The sequence below is a fragment of the Crocodylus siamensis genome, chromosome 4 (genome assembly GCF_052110815.1).
Source record: "Crocodylus siamensis isolate JL-2025a chromosome 4, ASM5211081v1, whole genome shotgun sequence".
Lineage (NCBI taxonomy): Eukaryota > Metazoa > Chordata > Crocodylia > Crocodylidae > Crocodylus > Crocodylus siamensis.
This window is the reverse complement of record NC_143398.1, coordinates 231,329,743-231,354,854: the sequence shown is the minus strand read 5'-3', so window position 1 is coordinate 231,354,854 and position 25,112 is coordinate 231,329,743. Positions and strand designations below refer to the sequence as shown.

Genomic DNA, 25,112 nt, shown 5'->3' with positions numbered 1-25,112 from the left:
GCCGCCCAGTGTGGTTGTGGGCACTGATGCTCCCTGTCCTAAGCACCCGTTCTTCAGCCTGCGTGGTCTGAACCACAGCGGTCTATTCCAGTAAATATACACACACACACATATATATACATATACATATAAATATTATATATATACACACATATATATATATACACACATAGGGTTCAAAATACAGGGGAGGAAGGACTGAGCCCCCCATAAAACATGAGAGCCCGCCCGTAAGAGGCAAGAGCCCCTGGCCCTCCCCATGCCTCTCTAAGCAGCTGAGGCAGCAGTGGGGGCTCCTTCCAGCCTCTGGCTGCCACCGCCACAGACCACCCCCCGAATCCGAGGATAATTTGAACCCGAGATATATATACATACACACATTCTAGTATATACACACAGGACAGCATTAACCCCAGGGAAAACCCACCTGCTTTTGCTTTATTCTGAGGTAGCTCACGGCGGGGGAAGGCCTTACTGCGAGAGGCTAAAGAGCACGGGTTGTTTTAATGTGCACTGAACTGGGCTAACGCGCATTAAAACGCATGTGTAAACACGGTGCCGCCTGTGGGGGACGACAGTTAGTGGTCGGTGGGGTGGCCCGCAGACGCCGGTGCCGCCGCCCCTTGCTGCGGCGCGGTGTCCGGCGCGGCCCTTCCCGGGCGGCCACCAGGTGTCAGCGCGCCTCCACCCCGGCCCGCGCCCGAGCCCGAGCCCGCGCCGGGGGAAGCGGCGCGCACAGCACAAAGTTGCCCGGGAGGCGGCGACGGCTCCTCCCCCCGGCGCGTGGGGGCGGGCCCGGCTGCCCCTCCCCGCGCGCCGGCAGATGCTGCCTGAGCCGAGCCGAGCCGCAGAGGCGCTGCCGGGCCGCCCCCCGCCGCCCCGGCTCTGCGCACGCTCCCCTCCCGCTCCCGCTCCCGCTCTCGCCCTCGCCGCGGGGCCCTGTGCGCAGGCTCCTGGCCGCGGCCGGGCGGGCACTCGGCCGCCGCTCCCCGCTCGGGCCCGGCCTTGGCCCCGGCCCCGGCCCCGGCGCCCCCGGCCATGGGCGTGGGGCGGCGCCGCAGCAGGTAAGGTAACGGACATAACGGGCCGCCCCTGGGGCTGGGCGGGGGGGCTTCACTGTGGGCCAGGCGCCTAAATCCTCTGGGGAGGCAGTTGGCACCCAAACCCACCTCATGCCAACATCATCCCCCCCCAAGCACAGTGCCTGAAATGCCCCCTTCACTTGATGCCTGCGTGGGCTGTGTTCGACAGGGGTCTGTTTCTTTTCGGATGGTCCCGCCGGGCTGGGGTGCTTTCGGGGGGTGGGAAGCGGTGTCGGGATGTTGCACGGGAAGGTTGTCCTCTTGGTGGTGCGGGTCGCCCACGGGTGCTCTGGAGGTGGCTCGGAGTAGGCCTTGCCACCTTCCTGTTGGTGGCCCCCGGAGATCTTGGTCATAGTGGATTGATTCTTCGTGCTGAAATCGTTCTGCCGCTACAGAGATCGCCTCCAAAAATCGCACATTAAAAAATACGAAGGTTTGCAGAATTGAGCGGCGGAGCTGGACGTGCTGGACTTTCGGGCTCCCTTGTCCGGGTTGAATTCGGGTCTCGTTGTGGATCTGTGTGTAATTCAAGACTTGCGGAGTATTTACTTATTTTCCCCTTGTATTGAATGAGCAGTTAATTGTGTTCAAAGCATAATTTCAGTTGGCTTCAGCTAGTGCTGTAGAAGTGGTGCACATTCAACAAATCTAATCCGTGTTAAGCAGTCAGAAAATAAGGGCATTCAGGGTCAACTCTGAATATTTTGATTGAAGCAACTTGCCAAGCAAAAGATAAAAGGCAGCTTTCTAGAGCGTCATTTAGTTTCCTTGATCATCAGACCATCTTTTTACTTCCTGCATTTCCCGGCCTCAGCCTTGCAACTTCCACCTTGAACAGACAGCAATCTAAATCACGCTATAGCCATGACCCTGTTTCTGGAGCATGTTCCCTCATCTACACTAAATGAAGCAAAACACTGCAGGGAAACTGCTGGTTTTAAAAATTCTGGAAGGGGCAAAACTAATATTATTTGACCAACCTTGATTGTGTCGTGTCTCCGCTCCAGTGCTTTACCTTGTAGCCGTAACATTCTGCTAATATTATAGGTATCTAGTGATGTTGGTGCGCACACAGTTTAATACGAGTTATTGTAAAATAAATTATTACATAGGTTATGTGTAATGCCTTGTCTCCTGTCCAGTAAAGCACGAGTACTGAAGCAAATCGTGCATTGCTACACAGAAAAATAAAATGCAAGATTGCACTGTTAATTCTGCAGAAGCCATTGTGGTGGTGTTTTTAAAAGGTGGAGGAGTGGTCTAATACAGAGACACTAAATAGACCAAGGAAAAAGATCTCTTTTTGTGGGGTGTTTCTGGAAGATGAGAGTGCTTACCTGGGGTACAGGAAGATGTGATTTCGTACCCTGGCGACCACTTAAGGAGCAGCTCTGTTGCTTGTCTTTCTGGATGATTCATGCTCCTAAATGCAGAGACAAGTGGGCACACTGTAGATAAGCATGTTAGCAAGTACCTTTGCCTCTGCAGAACAGGCTTTGGATATTTTGATTGGGTTTCCAGTGATAATGATTTTGCTTTTTTCTTTTGGCTCCCTCATCCACATTATCTTTTCCCTTTATATAATATATTCATTTTTCTGTATCTTTTTTTACTTGTGGATTTATGAGTTGGGGAAAGTGTTGGCTTGAAAGAATGAGAGAACTCAAATTACCTGTCCCCAGAAGAGGTATAATCTAGGCAGTGGCAGTTAATGTTTCCTGTCCCAAAATATGCCTGAAACATGACCTGTTAAAATCAATGCTAGCAAGAAAGGAGGGTTTTATTTTCTGCATCCATTTAATCTTTGGTCTCTGCTGTGACTGGTAAGAGCAGTATGGGAGATGCAGGCACCGGTTTTCTAGCAAATAGACAGAGACCAGCATATTTTGTAACTGGTTATTGTCCTTTATATATCGCTTTCAAAATAGCCTCTCCCTTTCAAAAACATCACCGAACATAGCTCTAAAAATAAGGGAGCACTGAATTGTTCTTTATTGTTGTAATTGAAAATGGAGCCATTTCCCCTGGGTCACTAACTTAAATCCGTCTACTTTGGTAATTTCCTGTGCAAGTATCTCTTGGCCTGTGTAACTATTGTACTCATTTGGATTCTTCATGAGCAACTGTGCATATCAAGGAAACCACAACGGGGACTGTTATTGGCAGTCACCACAGAAAGACCAAAGATAAAGAGGAGAAATTCCTCATATTGCACCTGTAATTTCTGCTGTATGTAGGAAAACTTTTACTACCACATCCTGTATCAGCCCACTAGGCAAATAAGTAACTCTGATGTCAGGGCCAAGCTTGCAGCATCCTCCTTCAGTGGTAAATTCACTGTCTTGTGTTTTGTTTGCCTGTAATTTTGACTAAAACCATACACCCTGTTTTCAGTTGCGTTCGCATACGCTCTCCTTACTTGATTGGAATAGCACTGACTGAGGAAACCACACATCTTTCTGAAGAAGATAAATCCAGATTGCTTTTTAAGGAGGAGCCAGCTTTAACAGCCTAACTAAAAGACTGCTGAAGGTAAAGAAAAAGTTGCTGAAATACTTAAGTGTTACAAGGTTTGGACTCCCAGAAATTATCTAAAATTTAGGAAGGAGCTAACAACTTTGAGGATAGATCTAAACTACAATCTTTCCTTTGTAAAGTACCGAACATAGCTCTAAAAATAAGGGAGCACTGAATTGTTCTTTATTGTTGTAATTGTTTAGAGACCTCTCAGATGAAGAAGATTGTAACAGGCAAAGTATTTGTGACCTGCATTTACAGAGGAGTATAGAGTGAAGATAATTGCTGTAAAGGATCAACTTTCTTCCATCCCCCTGCCATCCTCTTGATATCTTAATGCAGGGATGTCCAACTAGTGGCCTATGGGCTGCATGTGGTCCACAAGGAGTTAGTTTGCAAATTTGCATCTCTCGGGCTCCTGCCGTTGCAACAGCAGCCAGAGTGTCTGGGTTCCTCTTCTACCTGCCACTTCCTGCCTCTACCCCATGGAAGGCGACTGTGTGGCACACTGCATGGAGAGCTAAGAGTGACTCCAGGGTTGTGTGTGGAGGGGAGTCAGAGCTGTGCAGGGGAGGGGGATTATGCCCATGCAGTGCAATGCTGGGGGGGTGTCAGGTGCAGCAGTGGAGGGGGGGTCTACATGGCTGCACGGTGCAATGACGGGGTGGAGAGATCATCCATGTGGCATACAGCCTGGTAGCCTGTGCCTCACCTAGTGCAGCCCATGTGGCATGTGGTACCTGGGGGCTTAGAAGTTGGACAGCCTTGTCCTAAGTTGCCTTTTTGATCAACTTGTGAAACAGAGATGCTACCCAGGATTGCGTCAAACTCTCCTGTTTCTTTTAGAAGCCTGAGGACCTTTCTCTTTAAAGAACTCCATTTCCTTTTGTAGTGGTAGACGTTTTCATTGAGTCTCTTACCTCGAGTCCAGGGGTGTCAAACATACAGCCCACAAAGCTGTTTCATTTGGCCTGCCAGTAGTGCAGTGAGCTACCAAAAGTTGGGGAGCATATCCAGTAAGGCAAAATTTGGGGGCCCTGGACCCCAGTGGATCTGGCTGTCAGCAGCAGGGAGGCAAGTGAGTGCTATGCAAGTACAGCCCTCACTTGCCCTGCTGCTGCTCAGTCCCCAGTCTGCACTGACACCTGAACTTGGATCTGGACAAACTGCAGCTTTTGCTGACTCCATGGACCCAGCTGAGGGGCCCCTGTGGTCCATATTCGGCTCCCAGCTAATAACAGGAACTTAGCATATAATTTTTTTCTGCACCTTGCTTTTAAAATTGCAGTGTAACAACAGAAGCCCTTTGACATGTCATGTCTTGATTCAAATAACTTAGTTCTTAGAAGTGTACTTGGTGCTTCACAGGCAAATATGAACCCATGGCCCATGAGATCACATTCTAAAGAGAGATTATCTTTGTATTTCATAAAAGCATTCAAATTCCTTTATTGACACCCCTGGTAGAAGAGGTTGAGTCATCTGACTCTCATTCCCTGCTTTGACTATTAAATAATGCTGAAAAGAAACCCCATGTGACAAATATGGAGAGGCCTAGATTCTGATAGAATCTCTATTCGTATGCTTCTCTCCCAAAATATTCACAGGGATCATGATTGCTGACTCTGGTTCCAGAGCAGGTCGGAGTGGTGTTTTTATGGAGGCTCAGTAAAAAGGGTATTGATTTCTATTGAGAGGAAATGACTGGTGAATTGGTGCTGAACAGTGTCCTTCCCCCCCCCCCCGAGAAATTCCTCTTGTTATAGGACAATATCTGCAGTGTCCTGTGCTCTTTTTCCAAATGGGCTTGAGATAATAGTAGAATCATGCATGCTTTCTCCCTCATATTTTGCAAAATCACTTGCAGATATAATGTCTACTTCTGTCTACATGTGCACTGTCCAAGTGTTAAAATAGAAAAAAACCCTCCTTTTAACACTGGAGAAGAAACGGTTGTGTGTGGCACCCATTATCAGAGTTGTGAGTGCTTTTCTTGAAGGAAAGCTGTCATAGCAATAGATCTTTCATTTAGTTCTGAAAGTACTTAATTCCATGGTTACTTGTATCCTTTGTATGGAGCAGATTTTCATCCTCCAGGAGTAGCCATAGGAAAGGTTCTTCCTTCCTCACATGTGAGCTCTGCTCTGGTTAGTGTTTTGGTTGTTTTCGTAGAGGGTAGCTATTGTGGGAGTTTGTGGTTACAGGGATATGTGATCTCTTGGTAGCTCACTCATTTTAAATGGAAGAGCTTTGACTAGAAGGAGAGAGTACCTGAACTAACTTTATTCAAGGTGGAACAGGTGATATCTTTACAGTGACGTGTTAAGCAGAGAGACTGCACCATTTTGTCTGAATTTGAGTGTTTTCAGGTTGGTAACCTAATTTTTAGATGCCATCTGGACTAGACCTTCAAAGTCCCTTCCAGCCCTATAATTGTAATATTTTGTCTTGGAATAATCAAATCTGTGTCGTGAATTTGTGGGTTGTTGCTACGAGGCTTTTGCTTTCTTTTGCCCTTGCAACAGACAAATCTTAACCTCCTTTCTGTCTTGTCATTAACATTGACTTTTACATCAGTGTAAAAAAAGGACCTATGATGCAGAGTGAAAATTCCTTAACTTGGTATAGAATCGCCTTAGGCAAAATCAGGTGAGACTAAAAATCAGTATAAGTTACAGCATTGCACGTATATAGTCGGTCTGTCGATTATCCTAAGGTAGTTGTTGGCCATGGGCAAACAGGCTGTTTCCTGCTCTTCATCACCTAGTAAGTCCAGCTACTGCTGGGTAGCTGCACTTCTGTTTACGCAGCCTGTGCAGGTGCCACCTTCCTAGCCGGAAGCGGCGGGGCAGGGGAAAGTCGCACGTGGTGACTGCCGCCACTCCACATTCAGCTGCTGGGGCTACACTGCTCCGCATCCAGTTGCTGGGGGTACACTGACCCCAAAAGGTTGAAAAGCCCTGGAGTGGAAAACTGGTGTAAGTTACACCGGTAAAAATGTATATATGTGTAACCAATACAGGTTGTGGTCAGGAATGTGTATTAATTGGAGATTGGCTAAGGGAAGTTTAAGATGCAAAACCAGGGAGGAGGTTTGAGGTGCTCCTTTTTGTATGTGACAGTTTTAAGGTATGTCTATAGAGGCATTGCTAACATTAAAACTGAAAGACTACTACAGCAGAAAGAAAGAAAGAGGAAGGAAATGACAAACAAACCAAATCCTCTCCCTCAAAACTGAAAGGCAGGCTGTCTTACCATAGTCTAACCAGCAAAGCTCTTGTTTCAAGGAAAGTTTGAAGCACTACTGTGACTCGCTTGATTTATTGTCTTTTGTTGGCATAAACTAAAAATCCTCTCTCAGGAGGGGCCCTTTCAGTGAAATGCTTTTAGATGCTGTTGTAGGTTCCATTTTAAATGGACCATCTTTTAATTGAATGTTTAATTATCCACATAAGATTGTGGAGGGTACAGGACAATCGGAGACACAGTTCAATTTCACTGGAGCAAGAAAGCACATTCTCTGATGCAGTGTTCAGCTAGAGCTGCTCACTTTTCCCCAACAGTTTTTAATTAACTTTCCTGGGTGTTTTATACATGGTAGGACTTGCACTAACTTCATCTGCTGATTTTATTTATTTATTTATTTTCTTCTTTTTTTAAATTTGACGGAGGTATGTGCTCTTGATGGATTGAAAATTAACAATTAAAACAGTGAGAAATTCTCCTTTGACTTAAAGTGCCATATGATTTTTTTTTAAGGGCAAAACAAAGCTTTGTTGCTGATTGTTGAAAGTTCCTCTAAACTTTTTCTTCAAGTTTATTTTCTAAGCTGGTTCTGGAAGAACAGAGTAGACACTGGAAATATAGTTAATCTAATAGCTACTACATCTAATTTTTCTTGTTTGTATATTAATACAGTGTTACCTGTGGTAAACTCAAAGTGAAAGTCTGCTTTGGTGAGTTACTAGAGAATGAAAGTCTCATTGTTTCAGTGCATTGTAGTGTGAAAACTGCTGCCTAAAGTACAAGATGTGTGTAGGAGTTGATGGTGGAAATGTTGACTATGGAATTGTTCTGTTCCCTTACTATAGGCAGGAATTATCAGATTTTATCCAAACTTATTTAAAGGTTGCTGTTTAATAGCTAATAACTCAAAAACAAACTTGAAAGGAAAAATCAGAATATAGCTAAAGAATCTCATCCAAGATGTGGTTGCTGCCTGTCTTTAGTCTTTTTGGAATTTTAAAATGACCTTCCTTTTCTCACTTATTTCAGTATTTGTGTTGCATACTAAAAGAGACTCCCATTTCTGAAAAAGAAATAGAGGATGATCTCAGTCTTTTCACAGTTACCTAATTGCAGAATTTCTGAGCTACTTGCTAAATGAGCTCCTTTCCTGAAAAATATTACAGATCAAAATACATTTTTTTTTTTAAAATGTAGTGAGGTACCTGGAGCCTTAGTGGTTTTACAGTGGAATCTTTTTAGACCTATTTAGTAAGTTTTCTGTCCTAAATTAGGGGTAATTTGAAAAACAACACTATTTCTATATTAAATAAAAAGAGGGAAACATTTTTGCCTTTTGCTGAGCTGATTATTCTCAGATAATCTTGTCAAAGACACACTTGACTAAGGGAATAGGGGCAAGTGGTAATAAGGGTAAATATCCCCTATTAAAGTGGATTTAGAGGGTTTTTTTATAAACTAAAACTTTTTCCCTTTTGCTAGTAGTTAAAGTTTGGCTGGGAAGGCTATTTTCTAATTAGGAATTTCTTAACAACAACCATAGTATAGTTCTGTTAGAGCTCTGATCACAAAAAGCTTACATAAATCAGTTTTGATTATATCTTTTCCTGAGGCTTTGCTTTTGTTTAATTTAGAGACACTTTTCCTTTATGTAGAATAGATTGCCTTGTGATGGTTTGATCTTAAATTGGTGAAATAAATTTTCTTGCTGTAAAATAACTCCCCTGCAAAAATGTCAGTAAATGGCCTGCTTCACTTAGGTAGAGCCCATAGCAGTAGTTTCATGAATAGCATAGCAATTAATGCCTTCCTTGTTCAACAAGAAAAAATAAACTACTTCTGTATGCTGGCAACCTCATTGCATCCCCACTTAAAGGAGTTCTTGACATCTTATATTTGTTTTTTTTCCTTCTATTTTTGGTTCAAAACTTGGCAGATGACTGAAATGCTTTATCTCGACCCTTGTCTTCCTTGTCTTGCTGATGAGTTAGAGTTCTAGCAGAATCAAATATCTCAAAGGAAATCCTGGTTACTCTTTTAGTGAAGTGGCAAATATAATTAAAACACTCACCTTCCTTGAAACTATTATTTTGTAGGGGGGAGCACTGGAAACTAACATAATAGGATTACTTCTGTATCTTGTTCTCTGTTTGTTTTCCATTAAAATAAATGGAATTAAATGGCACTGAATAATCTTTGTACTACCAGCATACCCCAAACTGGGCTTGCTAAGAATAGTTCCAGTTAAATATGCAACCAGATTTGCAAACACAAGTCCGGGGGAACACTTCCGAAATATCCCAAGTCCTTTTTTCAGAAATGACTTAAGCTTCTAAGATGTGTTCATTTTTAAGTGAGGCTTAAATCTGCAGATCACATTTGAAAATGGGACCTAAGCTATTGAGTCACTAGGTGCCATTACATTTTTCTACTTGCCTTCACATAAAATTGCACTAGTTTAGTGGAGGGTGGGAGTTAGTTAAGCTGCTGCTACCCATTTTTGTACACCATCCATGGGGGTTATATTGGCTTGGTTTGGATAAGAAATTTGCATGAATTTGTATGAATTTGTTAAAATAAGACTGTTAGACCAATTCAGTTTTTTGGACAAACAAAGCCAGAGAACAGCGTATGTTGTTAAACTCCTCTCCCACAGAGAGAAGAATGGAGATCACATAATATCACTTAGTGCTACTAATCTCCACATACTGCAGGCCACTCCCCTCCCCCCCCCCAAACAGATCTTAAACACAATGTTGCTAGAGTCTTAGGTGAGCAAGTTATGGAGTAAACCCACATACAAAATTAGTGGTAACATGTTAAGAAATCATGAGTGAATGCTGAGATGAGATGTTCTACTTTTTGTACTTGGGGATTCCCACATTGAACTGACATTATTCATCATTATAAAGAAAAGCTGTGAAACATGGTTTTTCATTAATTTATGCCTAACTGATGTACCCATACTATATACCTACCACTATACCGTATTTTTCGGACCATAAGACGCACTTTTTTTCCCCCCAAAAGTGGGGGGAAAACGAGGGTGCGTCTTATGGTCCGAAGGTGTGTGTCCCGGGGAGACGGGGCGGAGCTTGCCCGCGGAGGCGGCGGAGCCCGAGCGGGACATCCGCTGCTTGTTTACACCGGAAGCCGGCAATAAAAATGGCCGGCCACCGGCGCACACAGTCTCTCCTGCCATAAAAACTGGGTGCGTCTTATGGTCAGGTGCGTCTTATGGTCCGAAAAATACGGTACTTACCAGTTTGGAAAGAATGTAGTATGCACAGGAGTAAAGTGCTTCAAAATTATGCTTTAACAGACTTTTTTCCCTAGTATAGTCTTTAAATAAAATTATTATTTTTAGTACAAGAGATCAGATTCCCAGCAGATAGATCTTTAGGTATAATTTTATAATTTAATTATTATTACTATTTTGGGGCACATGTGAATATGAATTCTCTCATACACATGTTTTTAATAACCATTATTTTCTACCATATACCAGTTGAGTTTATTTTATAAGCCAATTCTGGAAACAGTAGGATTTTTTCCCTGTTTTAATTTTCCTTCTATACCAGTATGATATTTTTGTAATTCCTGAAAATGTTATAAAGATGGAATTCATTACAAATTCAGAACATAAGAAAATGCTGTGTACTAATGAGGTGATAAATTATCACAAAACGTTTAGTTTTTTAGATCACTTAGGAGGGGGTTATAATAAGTCCTACATATACAACTGTATGAATTCTGTAGATTAGATGCTTACACTCATTTGAATATTGGTATTCAAGGATTTACATAGATGTGAAATTGAAATTTATTTATATATTTTTTTTAGAAATTTAGGAACTGTGGGATGGGAATTAAGGGATGCAGATTTGGCTTATCGGTTACTCTCTCATCTTCCTCACCTATTTCAAAGTATTGTCTTACTCATAACGTTTACAAATGGCTCTCGTTTTGAATTCTGGTTTTTCAGGCGATTAATTTTTAATGAGTGCCGTTTGCTTTAATATTTTTGATGGGTAATTCTGTTGACTTGTGCATGCTTAACAATTTAATATTAAAAATGTGCAGTTGCAATGAATGTTTCATTGAGTACCTCTGCTATTATAATGTTACTTTCATTAGGTTTTCTTTGTTTTTCAGTGTTCATGTTGTTAATTCACCTTTATAAGGAAATATGAATTATACTTCACACAGCTAGTGAGGTAGTCTGTAACTGTTGAAAAACTTTCTCAGATTTTTCCAGCGGGTTGGTAGTGAGATAATTAGTAAAATAACTAACCTACTGAAAAAGAGAACTACAAAAATCATTTTTAACCCTGTAGAAATGGAACTGAATTCGAGCAATATGTTTACAGCCTCATTTTGACCAGAGATCTCTCCAAAGTTATTTAACAGGAAGGAATTGTGGATAAATAGATCCCATTCAGGATTGGTTTCTGAAATCTCTACCAGGGAAATTCTTTTGGTGTCTTTTCAGTAGTCTACTTATTTTTTTGCTAATGGCTTTTACTTGAATCTTCTGAAAAGACCATTTACTGCTTCTAAAAGTTGCTGTGAAATTGTCACCGATCCACTGGAAATTAGATTGAGTTCAGCAGAATCTGCATACTGCCTGCTGAACATGTCTATGACTGCAGCTGCCAACCTTAACTAACTTGAACCAGTGATGTACAGTAAAAGAGAAGTCTGCACAATGCAATGTAAAATGCAGCAAGTATTTCAGTGTAATGGCTCAAACTCAATGCCAAAAACACCCCACTGTAGTTGGCTTACGTTCTTTGGCAATAGATCTGCTGTTGTGTGCAGCATCCTACCCTTTTTGTATAGCTTTTAGCTGTCTACTTTTTATTGAAAACTATAACTGGCTGCTACGGAGCAAAGACCAATTCAGATGCAGCTTCTGTTGATTTTCTGTTGAAGTCTTGATTTATTTCCTAGCATCACAACTGCCTCACTACTTGCATTGTTTTCACACTGTGATGTTACGGAGAAATGCTAGAATTGATCAATCTACTTTAAAAGTTTCAAAGAGCACCTTATTTCATACCCAGGTATTGGTATATGTTCAGTTGATGTCCAGGTCAAAGAAAACAGTGAGCCCTTTTAACAGGCAGAACAGAGATCCTTTTATAAGAAGCTGTACTTGAAAAATATTACTATAATTAAAATATATAGTGCAGTTAGTCTACATGAGATTTATATTTCTCCTGTCTTAAAGGAAAGTTACTCAGAGGATGAATTCTTTTTGCTGCTGAAGAGTAAACGTGATGTGCTGCTTTCCCATATCCGAAGTGTGAGGTTTCTTTAGCCCATTAATCTTGCCAAACCTGTAACTCCTGCATATTTCTCTCCCAACTTTTGGTTTGTGGTGACTGACCTTCTATAATCATTTTTCATTTCTGCTGCTACTGAGTGTGGATCCTTTAGGATGAATTTGGGGTTGGGGAGGTCTTGTTTCTTCCTGCCCCGGCACTCCCAGATCTTGTTGTCTCATTTAAAAACTAGAAATCCAATATACATCGTGTTCATACAGAATGTTGACTGTGATGCCAGAGGGCTTGCTACCCTTTCACAGTTTTAATTTGTAGTTCCTCATGGTTGTGTGTTGTGCTGTTCAGATGAAAATTAAAACTTATTCTTTGTCCTAGTCAAAATCTACTTCGTTTCATTGTATTTTGCCCCTGTAGATTTGCTGTCATTTAAGTACAGCATTATTCTGTGCTTCTTGACCAGTGCCTTTTGTGCAGCGTTGTCTCATTAAATAGTTTATATGTTCCATTTCACAGGTGGCTGCACTTAAGGGATCTGTGTCTATATAGGTGGTTAAGGGCCTTTATGGAAAAGGACTGACTGTATAGGTACTCTCAATATAGATTTATATTTTATTCTGGCTGTTTTTAAAATTAGCTACATTGTTTTTGTGTCCTGGAAATTTTTATTGCATATTGAATCTATAGAAATAATACTAATAATTAAAATTGGCAACATATATGCATTACAAAAAGAGACTATCATTTTTAATGAAGGTATGCTCTTGCTCTTTTACAGGCTACAGATTATTTTTAAAGTTTCCTCCCACCTTTTTCTTTAAATAACTTAAAAATTTGACATTTTTATTAAGAAGGTTGATAATTCAACTTAAAATTCAGTATTGTAGCTAAAGTAGAAATTTATTCTGGGAAACCCTTCTGGCACTGGAAATTTACAGTACTTGAAATTTTTTACTAGCCCTTCTAATATGAAGAACATACTTGTTAAGGCATTAAAATATGTGCAGCCAACCAACTTTGAGATAATTAAGTTTTGTAACATTTATTATGTACTTTATATATAGAATGTTGTCCATCCATTTTGTTTGATAGTGGAAGGATCTGGTCAATAGCAAAACTGGATTTGGCCAGTGCATTATTAGAACTAGTATGTACCCACTACTGTGCCCGGACATTGGCTGTATTGTATAATGCCCTCTTCGAAGGTGCTTGGGTATCATGTTACTGAATGGTTATAAGGATCCCTATATAAAACAGTGTTTTGGCTTTATAAATGCTTAAATAATGCAGGCAGTCATCTGGCTAGATGAAGTTGGTGAAATTGTTCCAATCAGCTGAAATACCGTTCTAGCAACTCTACTGATTACATGAAATTTTGGTCATTCTGTCTCTCTCTTTTTTTCTTATTTTTTTTTTTTTTTGGTTTGGTTTTACTCCACATTTTTATTTTTCTCTTCAATAATAATTATGTTATGTCTTTGAACTATTTTTCACCACTTGCTGTCTTGTTTAGTCTTCGTACTGTTTCTTGCCTTCTCCCTCTGCCCCATACTCTAAGAGCCCATAGGGGTCAGTCATGCGCTGCACTCTTAACTGTCCACTGATTGCTCTCCATGCTGTGGCATGCCGTGCCTTTAGATCTCTGGAGCACCGTTCTCTTTTCTAGTTTAATAACTTCCTGCCTCCTCTGTTGCTGCTAGCTGGCAGTTGTCTGGCAGATGTGTCCAGACAGCTGGTGTTTCTTCCTCCTTGTCACATCAAGTGCTGTATGCTTTTATACCAATCTCTGGCTTGTTTCTGATGTGGATGTACTAGCTGACCACAGACAACTGTCTTTATCACTGTGTTTCACAGGCTAAGCATGTTAAAGGCCCTGATCTCAAGGTGCACAGAGCAAGCTTTGACTCTTTCTAGGAACCATAGTGAAGACTTTGCTTAGAGAGATGACCAGCAAGAAAGATGGTGCTATAGTTTTCCTGTTTGCCTTTGTTTGGCCTCATGGCTCTTCACAGATGTTTAAAAAAAAAAACAAAGCAACCCAAAACCGCCGCACTTTATCAAAAGAAGCATCACATTAGTTTGAATCTACTCCACAGCACCTGTATAGATTGGGTGTTTTGACAGGGCTTTTTCGCATTTTATCTAAAGCTGATTCAGTTGACTATTAGATAAAAGCGCCAAAAAAACCACTAAAGCACTCGATCTATATAGATGTTGCGTGAGTCGGGTCTGACTCGCATGATTCCTCTTCTGGGCATGTGCTGGGCTCAGCATGGGAGTGTGCTGAGTTTAAAGTAAAGCGCTATTTTTTTTTAATGTCTGTAAGCCGCCCTTGACCAGCATCAACCTCCCCCACTTTTCAGGGACTTTATTGTTATTGCTGCCTTGGTGACACTTTGGGTCCCTATCCTGCTGCATGCTGCTTTTACATCTAGTGAGACACGGGTCCTGTCCCAAAAAACAATAGACATAAGAACAATTAAATGCCAGGAAAAGGTACATTCACTTCTCCCAGCTGGAGATTGGGACTCAGGGTCCTGTGGCATTGCTGGGTGTTGGATCCAGATCTCCTGGGTTATATTTCTAGACCAGTTCTTTCATTTTCTGGATTTGCTTTGTATGTTTGTATTATCAAATTTCCACTCTCTTGTCTTTTCTCTCATGCTGTATCCACACGCAATTTATTGCTAGACCTGTATTTAGATTTTTATAAATTTTACTTGTTAAGTAGGAGACTAAACTTGAACCCCTTGAACAGTTTAAAAAAAAAAAAACGTTTTGCTGTTGGGCACAGCACCTGCAAGATGACATCAATCCCCCTTTTGCTTCCTATTACTACTGGAAAATGAAAGGGTGTTGAGATTTCTGTTATGGAGCATCTTTCAGAATTATCTCCAGGTGGTAAGTTAGGTATCTGGTGATTTTGTAAACAGCCTTGAGAAATCCCTGTGTATTCTAGAATGAGCAAAAAAAATAATTACCTTTTGTTAGGAAGAGGGTGTGTGGATGTGAGCAGTGCAGTCTTCTCTGATCAGATCTAACAATTGCACCTGACTCATCTAGAGTCTTCTGACTTCTATTCCAGTCCTGGGCCTTTCTGCAAAGTCTTCTTTCATATACTTGGTCCAGTTTTAATTTGTTAGTAAAGCTTGCATTTATGTCTCCTAAGTTTAAGGGATCTAGGTTTGTGAAAGGACTGAGGTGCCTGAAGTGGGACCTAATACCCAAGAGTGTGATTCCCTGCTTAACCATGTTGGTATTTAATATCAATCAGCAGCTAGTTTTCATCAGTTAAGTTCCTTGGTTGCATAAAAATAATCTGTGCATGCTTCAGTCTGCTCCAGTCTTGTCAGGGCTGAGCAGCCCTGCCCATATTTCATGCGTAAACCTTATTTGGGTTTCTTAATCTAGGTTTTTCCATGTTAATACCTCCTGCAGGGCATGTTCTGGTGGGCATGCTTGGATCATGTCTAACACACAGCCACAGATCGGGTTCCTTATGAAACATGTCAATGAACTTGTCTACACAAGATGCTAAATGCACGGTTGACTAATTCTACTGTGCATTAGCGTGTCATGGCAAAACCTATGCTACGGTGCTAATGTATTAGTACCTGTTAGAATTAATACCTGTTATCACAGATACTAAACTTAATGTGCCATAACAATAGCATATTAATGCATATGTAGATGCGCCCAATATTTGCTGTTTTCATTTAAAAATGCAGCTGGAAGAGTTGTTGTCTTTTCTGATTTAGGAGTCCCATGTCTCCATATAAACCCTCCTTCTCTCCCCCAGTGACTCCTCAATTTACATCTTCCCTGTCTGGCATGCACACCAGCCTCTGGCTTCTTTGCTATTCCTTCCGTCCATGAAGAGCACATACCAACTGCAGGTGCTTCCTCAACCTGATGAAGGGTTTTTAAACCTGAAAGCTTGCTAAGAAACATTTTTCCAACTGTTTAGTTGGTCTAATAAAAGATATCGGATTTACCCAAAGAACCTTGTCTTCCAGACAAGTGCTTTAACTACTGGGGCCGGGTGGAAACATTACACTTATTCTGGTTTAGGTGGTCAGAAGCTGGTATATACCCATAACAGGACAGAAGTTTGGAGCACGTAAACTGCTTTAAAAATGGCAGAATCTGCGCTAAGATAGATCATGGTCTTAGACCTAATCAATCTAGGTTAGACCAGTGAATTGAACTTCAGTACTAAGTCTGCTCCTGAATCAAGGTAGGTTGATGTCTACCAGCATCCCAGTTGCCTATGCAGCTTCCCTGGTAGCCCCCCTTGCAGGGAGCCACCCACCCTGCTCCTGCAGTGCTGTGGAGCTGTGCCCCACTGCCCTGTGTGGCAGCCATCTGCACTTGGCCTGTGTGCTTGTCCTTGCCCTGGTATGAGGAGTTGGGGCACCTCTGTTTTGAAGCACTTACAGAAACCCTTGTAGGTTTGAGCAATTCCATCTCCAGCTTTTTGAGGGTCTGTACTTGGCCTGAGTTACAGATCTCTGCTTGTTCTTTCCTTCTCTTTGGCCCAGTGAATTTGTAGTTATAATTTTGTCATGTACCAGATTAACTTCTGCCAAAATCCAAGGAGTCAATAATTTACCTAAACAGATACCTGAACTTGCAAGCTGCGATATCTGGTCACTTACAATAAAGCAGATCATCTGAACATGGGAGAATAGGAGCTCGATAGCAGTGTAGGAATTGAAGAGGGAGTGGAAATCTGAGCTTAAATTTACTATCTGTTAAAAGCACAAACAGTGTTGTTCTCTGTAGAAAACCCAGTTCTTTGAAGACCAGACACTTCTCCAGCCTAAATAAAATTTTAAAAGTCATTCAAAAATCACATAAGGATTCAGGTGGCTACTTTTTATTCTTAGTTGGAGTCTGGTCAAAATGCTAATGAAGATAATTCTGCTTTTCTAGAGCTGTAGAACTTCAGTGCCCAGAAAGTGTAAGTGTCCTTAGTTTAAATGTCTAAGGGAATCAAGGCTAGTTCTCCAAGAGATGCTAATCTTAATGCTGGTCATCTTCCTGTATTAACTTCAGGTATTGCACTTCTGCCACTCTGTTGGCCGATTTCTCTGTTGTCTCAGAAGCACAGACAGACATGCCAGGAGGAAAGGGTGTAGGCTGCATGGAGCCTGGTAGTATAGCACACAGAGTGGACAGCCTGTTCTGAAATATGGGTTGGTTAATGCATTTAGCCAATAAATAGTTTCAGTCCATTTAATGATTACATCAGCACAGCACTTTTGAAGTTCTAGCTATAAAACAAAATAAGTCTCTGCTTCAGAACCGTGGGAAAATGAAACACTTGATACAACCCCAGTTTTTACCAGGGTTAAATGCCTCTGCCAGTGCACCTTCCTCCGTAGGCACAAGAGGAATAAATCTTCCCATAAATTTAGGTGCAGCTGATAAGAGAGATTTTTCTCTAAGCTGTTAACTTGGGAAGAAATCCATCCTAGCTACTGAACGTAGTCCTACCAGCATATTTTTCCCTGGCTTTTACATTCCTGGTGTTTCACATCTGTCTCTGTCCTTGATCTGTACATGATCCGTCTTTTGACAGTGTTGTCTGTGCATGCAAATTGACTACTGTGGAGACTGTTATGCTGTTTAAATGGCTTGACAAAGTGCAGAAAATTTGCATTTTTATTTATAAACTGCCACTGGCTTGCATTTTATTTTCATCCTGCAGCTCTGTCTAGATCACCTGATTCTAGAAAGTCATTCGCAGATGCTGCCTGTGGATACCTTGGACCTCACATTTACAAGCTATGATGTTGAACAGACAAGTTCCTGCTTAGGGAGCCTTGAAGAAAATTAAAGTAATTCCATTAGGTTTGCACATATGTCAGACTTGTCTGAGAGCTATCCAGCTAATTATACCTAAAGGTAAAGCAAATATGCTCTATTTTAGCTAAAAAAAAAAAAAAAAAAAAAAAATTCTCGCTACTGATAAAATCCCATTGGAGCTTTGACTTTCTCATTACAGTCTCTTTCACAGAGAAGGCCTCCTAACTTTTATTTACTGGTAGAGAATAATAGTTTAAGATTTATCCATTCTAGGGTCATTCATGAGGTGTCATTGCACATTGTTTCTGCTATCTCCTCTTTGCCCTTGAGAGACCTAGGTAGCTGTGTTAGAAGGCATGACATGGTGGAACCTTAGAAACTAACGGGTTCAGAGAGGCATAAGGTTCTGTAGGCGCAATGGTCTACTTCATCATAGATAGATATCTACTTTGCCTGCTTCAATAGATATCTGCTTTGCCTGCTTCATCAGTGCGTATGTATAGCATCTGATGAAGAAGGCATAATGTATGTATATATTCTACATCACATACACAGATGTACATAGATAGCATTTGATGAAGAAACCTGTTGCCTATGAAAGTTCAGGCTTCTAAACGAATTAGCCACCCTGCCTCTATCTTCTACCCCTTTGACCTTGCTTACAAAATCTCTTAAGCTTGTATCTAAAATCTGAAAAGATGACATAATTTCCCCCTGATTTTTTTGCTAAGGAGGACTTTTTGATGTTGGGCTACTAGATCAGTTTGCAGTAAAACGCATCCATTTAGGCCAGTAGCTGTAGTCTTTTGACGCAGCTATGCTGGAAAAATGAGTATTCATGTTGCACTACAACAGCTAATTCACTAATGTGCACAGGCAATGTGGTATCAAAACTTAGAGCTTTCCTTCATAAAATAGTAAAAGGGCCTTAGTACTTCTGTACTTCTGGTGCAGCTGTACCCTCAAGTGCTAACAGTACAAATATATGAAGTTTTTTAGTTGTAAGCCATTGTTCACTGTCTGAGCTGACTTCCTTCCTGCCCCTTCTGTTTCTGTCCCTTCTGCTCTGACATCTGTGGCCTATCTTGCCTGAGGTTGATTCTTGGTAGTGTTGGACTGATATGTTACAAAAAACATGTTAGAAGGAGGTATTCTGTGCTTTCCCCCCTCTTCTGCCTGTATGCTTTTATGCACTAAAATATGTGAACTATAGTAGACATACCAAATATTTAAAATGTATATTGCAGTAGGTAATATATATACTATTCTTAAAGAGGTGGGAGAGACAAAAGTCCTCAGTTTCATCCAACTCTGAATTGCACCTACTTCTGCCTATTGCTGGGTAACCCCCTCGCTTCATTCACTGGAAAAATGCTCCTCTGGTTCGTTGATGCTGTCTCCAAGATAACTTGTGTTCCCGTCACAGTACCTTGGCATGAAGGGCTGTAGGCTAGACACTTAAAAATGTTAAAAATGTGCATGCTCTTTTGGGCCCTGGCACACATTACATTTAAAATGTGATGGTGTTACACTGTAAGTAATAACCTGGCCACACGTTAAAGCCAATTCATGGCATGATGATATAGCACGTGAGCTCCAAGGCTATTCCACATGTAGTGTGTAACATATTTGTGGCTCATTGGTATCATGCCTTCATTTGAACATATGGCATATCAGGGCTGATGTATGACATCCTGATACTCAGCTGAGCATAGAGATTCAGAATGAGGCAGCCCCAGGGTCTGGGACACTGCTGTCTCCTACTCGGTGCATGGGGTTGGGTTGAAAGCAGCATTGGGTCCTGTACTTGGGGCTCTCCCCCTATCCCTGGAGGGGGAGGAAGGGGGGGGGGCCATGAACCCAGCATCAGGAAACATCTCCCTAATCTTGAACTCTTTGTGCCTTGGACCTTTAAAAAGCTAGTGTACAGCCGGAAGCCCCAATTGCACATCCAGGTTTTTAAGTTCCTGGGTGCCAGGGAAGTGGCAGTTGAGCTGCAGGCATTGTTTCACAGTGTGGGGCATAGGCAGCTGGGGAGCCAGAAGCTCCCACACAAGCATCTTTGAAGAGCAAAGCTGAGGTAGTTTCCCTGGGCTTCCCTGCTGAGGATTTTTTAAACCCTGTACCTGAGAGCTCTGGCTGGGCTGCCCTGTGCAGGGGATCAGGTGCTCCTTATGGAGTATAAAGTCCCCAGTGGGGAAGATCCTTTGGCTGGGGTTTTGCTTCCAGGTGCAGGGTATTGACAGCCACCTGATTGTCAGCCCAGCTGGGACCGAGAATCAGCTGATTGTCAGCTCTGGACCCCACTGGAGACTTGAACCAGACCTGGTGCGTTTCAGGACTGAGCTAACAATCAGCTGTTTGACAGCCCAGAGCTGACCCTGAGCCAGTTTGAGTCCCCAGTAGGGTCCCAGGGCTAGCAGACAAGCAGCTATTTATTGGCTCGGCTGGATTTGCAGGTACTTCTCTTTCAACTTGCAAGGGGAGCCTGGGATTATGGCACAGTGGGCTCTGATCCCAGCAATGGTTCCTTCTGCCATGGATGTGTGGCATGGCAGGAGATACACTTCTTAGGACTGTGGATCCGAGCCCATTGCACCATTAAATGAACGTGCCCTAGCAGGGCTGTCCCGGGGGGGTGAGCCCTTGGTCCCACACTTTGGGGGGGCCCTGCAGAGCCAGGCAGGCTTTGCATCTGGCCACTTGCCACTCCCCCCTTGCCACCACCACTGCCACATCCGGGCCCCTCACAGGCTGATTTGCCCTGGGCCCCACACCCTGCTACAGTCGTCTATGTGCCGGGGCCTTTGTTTGCATAAATTTGTTTAAGGGACAGAACAGTAAGTATAACAAAATGCAGTTTTGGGTTTATGCAATCCTTTTTTCTTTAACTTGAAAGCAAACCTCAGTAAGCTGCTTTCAGTCAGTACAAATAATTATGACCTGCTACAACTCATCAGATAATTTTAAACTGAAAGAGTTTAGTGGAAGTTGTCGGGGGGGGGGGCGGGAATGTGTGATTTATTTTTTTTAACCTGCAATAGAAGTTCCAATCTATGACAGGGAATTTCAGATTGCATTGTATGGGTAGATAAGACTGCCTAAGCAGGTCATCTCTGTTGGGTGGGCAGGGATGGTGAAGTGTGACTTTTTATTTCCTGGCAAACGTGGACTTTTTAACATGTATTAAGTAAGGTAATTTTAAAGAAAGCAGAACACTGATTCCTTAAGAAAGGAAGAGATGAGGAAGCCAAATATATCTCATGTCCATTCTGCTGTATTTAGGAGCAAGACATGGGAAGTGATAGTGTGTCTCTACTTGGTTCTAGTTAGGCCTCATCAGGAGTACTGTGTGCAGTTCTGGGCTTCACATTTTATAAGGGACATGGGGAAGTAGAGAGGGTCCAGAGGTGGGCAACAAAGATGATCAGGGGCTTGGAAGATGAGTCCTATGAAGAGAGGCTGAAGGAGTAGGCATGGTCAGCTTGAGAAAAAGGTACTCAAGAGGGAAGGTGATAGCAGTCTTTGAATACTTGGAGGGCTGCTATTAAAGAAGTGGGAAAGCACCTTTTCTCTCTTGTTTTAGAGAGGAGGAAGTGGACCAGTGGCTTGAAGTTGCAGAAAAATAGATTTAGTTTGGCTCTGGAGAAAACGTCATTGTTAGACTAATGGGGCAGTGGAGTGGGCTCTCCGTTACTGGAGGTGTTCAAAAGAGGTTAGACAGTCAGTGGTCGGGGTGATCTAGGGTAGCTATAAACTTATGCTGTACTATGGGGATTTCCCATGCTTCTGGGCATTGGTAGTTGCCCCCACTCCTCCTCCCCCCTTTGTGTTGCATGTCAGGGTGTTTTTAAGCCTTCCTCAGAGTCACTGGGTGTTGGCTACCCCCAAGGCTGGGGACTTTGACTGGGGTGTACCAGTGTTCCTGCTGGGACCAAAGCCAAAGCTTCCTGCCTAGAGGATCTTGCCATTCCACTCAGGATCTGACTGATTGCCATATTTGGGGTCAAGAAGGAATTTTACCCCATGGTCAGATTGGTATGGACTCTGTGTGTGTGTGTGGTGGGGGGGGGGTTGCCTTATTCTGTAGTGGGGGTGGGGAGGGTGGTCCTCTATCCGTATGCTGACAGCAGTTTCATAGAAGCAGGATGTTGGTTGCTGTGGTTCCCCTGCTTTACCTGTGGCAGGTTATGGTGTGAGGTCCATGATGTGTTGTGGTTGACGGTAGGTTTATGTAGAGTTTAGATTATGGTTTGTATGATTGGGATGGGGATGGTTCTGCCTCAGGTAGGAAATTTCTGCAGCTGTCTTTAAGTCTGTTGCTGGGAGTTGGGCTTGTATTTTCTACAGGTTCAGTTTAGTACATAGGAAAATGCAATATAATTAAATTTCTCTGCTTTAAACATGAGTGATTTTAAAAAAAAATGTTGGTGGGAAGTTGAATTTCAAAAGCCAAAGTTTTATGCGCGTTTGTGTCTTGGTACCTCAGCTTTTGAGTGCCCAAGCTGAGACATGCATGGAAGTCCTGGCTTAGAGGGTGAGAAGCTAATAGCATGGTCTGCCCTTTAAAGGGCCCACGGGCCTAGGATCCAGGTGGGAAAGTGGTGTCCAGGTAGCCTAGGAAGGGCTAAAAGTTTTGTGCGTGGGATGCTGGCTTCTGTCATGTGCTGTGGAAGAGAGACAGTGCCTGTAGTCTGTTTTTTGGGTTTTTTAAAATTTTATTTTAGAGGAATAATACTTTCTGTTGCCCTGTCAGGAAGTTTTTGTACATATGTATATTTTGAAGGAGCAAACTGTACCTTGAGGGAATACCATGTATAGACTTTAAGCCTGGCATTAGCGTTTCTTACATTGTGACTGCTGTGAGAGTGGTGCCCTTTATGACCACTGGATTCTCAAAATGTATGTTGTATGAGACATCCAAAATTTGTAGTGTCTTCTAAAAATCTTGCCTTGCTGTATGTTGTGTAAAGTGAAGGAAAAACCTGAAATACCTTCCCCTTTCCAATTTGTAATGGGAAGCATGCTGAGAGGAGAGAAATGTTGCAAGCAATGTTCGGTCTGAAACTGTTCTCTGAAACCAGCGTAACATTTGGGCTTGCAGTATAAGTGCACCCTATTGTTAGAAATTAGATTTGTGCCAAGTACTAGTAAATCCAATTTAGGATTTCAAGAGGCTGGGATAATTTGCGTTAGCTTTCTGTTCACTAACTGGATCCAGTTAATACACGATGAGCGAAAAGCTGAATTTTAAAGCCTTCATAGGAGTCAATGGTAGAAACTTGCTACTTCAGATTGGAAAGCTTGGTACAGATTGTCAAATAAAGTAACCCTTATAAGAAGAATGTATGCCAAGATGTACCTTTTCTCATGCTTTATACAAGATCCTTAATTGGGTTGATAGCTGCAGATGGAATATGCCTGTGTGGTGTAGATGTGTTTAATTCCTTTCATCTCCTATTATATATTCTTATCTCATTATAAAATAAATTACATGCTTACATGCAATGGTGGTACCCATATGATACCTTTTGATACCATTTATCTTGCCCTTTAAACCATCTTGCCTGTACTCTTTCCACTAAGAAATCTCTGCTGAGTTAGTTTTTAATGTAGCAGATGTGTGAGTAACTTTCAAGTAGATTCAAAAGGTTTTTCTTTCTTTTCCACCAAGCACATCTCTCTGTTGTCAATTTTTTTCTGTGGCATCCTCCATGTTGCTCCCACTCCTCCTTAGTTAATTTGTCCTTGAACCAAAAACCAAAAGTCCTTCATGGGATCTAATAATACATCCAGATTAGAAACTGGAGCAGATTATAATCACACATTTGGGGATTTCCCCTTTCAAGCATTTCCTTTTAGCCCTGGCTGATTTTGAGAGACTGCATCTTAATAGTCCAGAAGCATTTTTAGGTGATTTTTAACAAGGTTTTGCACACTTATTACTCATTCTTTCTTTCTCCTAGGGCCTGTACAAATGAATCATAGTAATCTGGTTTTATGGGTAGCCAAATCTTATTAAATTAGAACTCTAAATGATGTTCTTCTGTAAAAATGTGACATAACCAATACATATACTGGTGTGTTATGTTATAAATGCTTTATTTTCACGAGGTTGAGAGGCCTGCATAATCCCTTGTGGGAAATGTGCATCATTTCCCCAGTTTATTTTATTTAAACCTTTATGCTGCACTACCGAGTATTCTCCATGTCTCATTTGCATTCAGTATGAGTCTCTAAAACAGCACTTGTGAAAATCTGGCACTTTTTCCTTATATTCATAACTATAATTGGTTTTAGTGGGAGCTGCTGTTCTTACTGACTGTTTCCAGCAGTAGATTTACTCAAATAGGACACAGGGAGTATACATTTGAATGCCAGAAATCAGTGTAGATGCTTGTGTATATATAATTCTTCAAATAGTCAACTCTGTGTGAGGGAGTTAGGAGTTATATAGATAGTAAAATTACTGACACACTTTTGATGGCATTGATAGTATTTTTTATATATATATGTATATACATTATTAATACTGTTGTACTGTATTATTGCAATGGTGCCCCATGGTGATGGGGTTTAATACTGCCACAGGGATTGAAGCTCCACCACGCTCTATCCAACCTCAAGAAATGAAAGGCCTTGCCCCAAAGCCCATACAATCTCAGGATAAGGCTAGAGACAGCAGGTAGAGTCAGTAAACTAGTAAAAGGAGCATTTAGTAACAGAGAGACAATACTGTTCAGCATGAAAAAACAGTGGTCCCCATTCAGTTATAAATGTGTAGTTCATTCTTCAGGAATGTATTCTGAGGTACATTTTTTTATTTTATTTTATTTTTTTGTGCCATGTTACCTGTAACCTTGCTGCCAATCTGACAGCTTCCTACATATAATAGTGTTTTTTAGCATAATTGCTCTTCATTCTTTTTACATAAGCATCTAAAATACCTCTCTTTATGTTGCAGCATCTCTTTTAATTGGAAGTGAAATCAAAATGCAACATGTCAAAGAGTAATAGTTTATAGTTATATTTTACTGTGTGCATAATGACTAATCTGAAAGAATCTTAGCTACGTTGTAGAGACCAGACGTGATTTTGCTTGAAAGTAGAGAATATAGTAGTTCAATTTTTTTAAGTATTGGACACACATTGCATGATGTATTGATACATA

The 25,112-nt window shown here is 41.8% G+C and overlaps 1 protein-coding gene across 3 annotated transcripts in view; it reads left to right on the top strand.

Moving 5' to 3' along the window:
• Positions 1 to 861: 861 nt before the first annotated feature.
• MGAT5 (alpha-1,6-mannosylglycoprotein 6-beta-N-acetylglucosaminyltransferase) overlaps positions 862 to 25,112 on the top strand; it is a 227,265-nt gene continuing 203,014 nt past the window's right edge. For 2 of the 3 annotated variants that reach the window (XM_090045878.1, XM_090045879.1), the window contains exon 1: positions 862 to 1,064. The gene's annotated coding sequence lies outside the window, so the exon portion shown is untranslated. Of the gene's footprint in view, positions 1,065 to 3,476; positions 3,615 to 25,112 lie in introns of all 3 variants that reach the window. The other variant, XM_090045880.1, reaches the window with a different exon arrangement.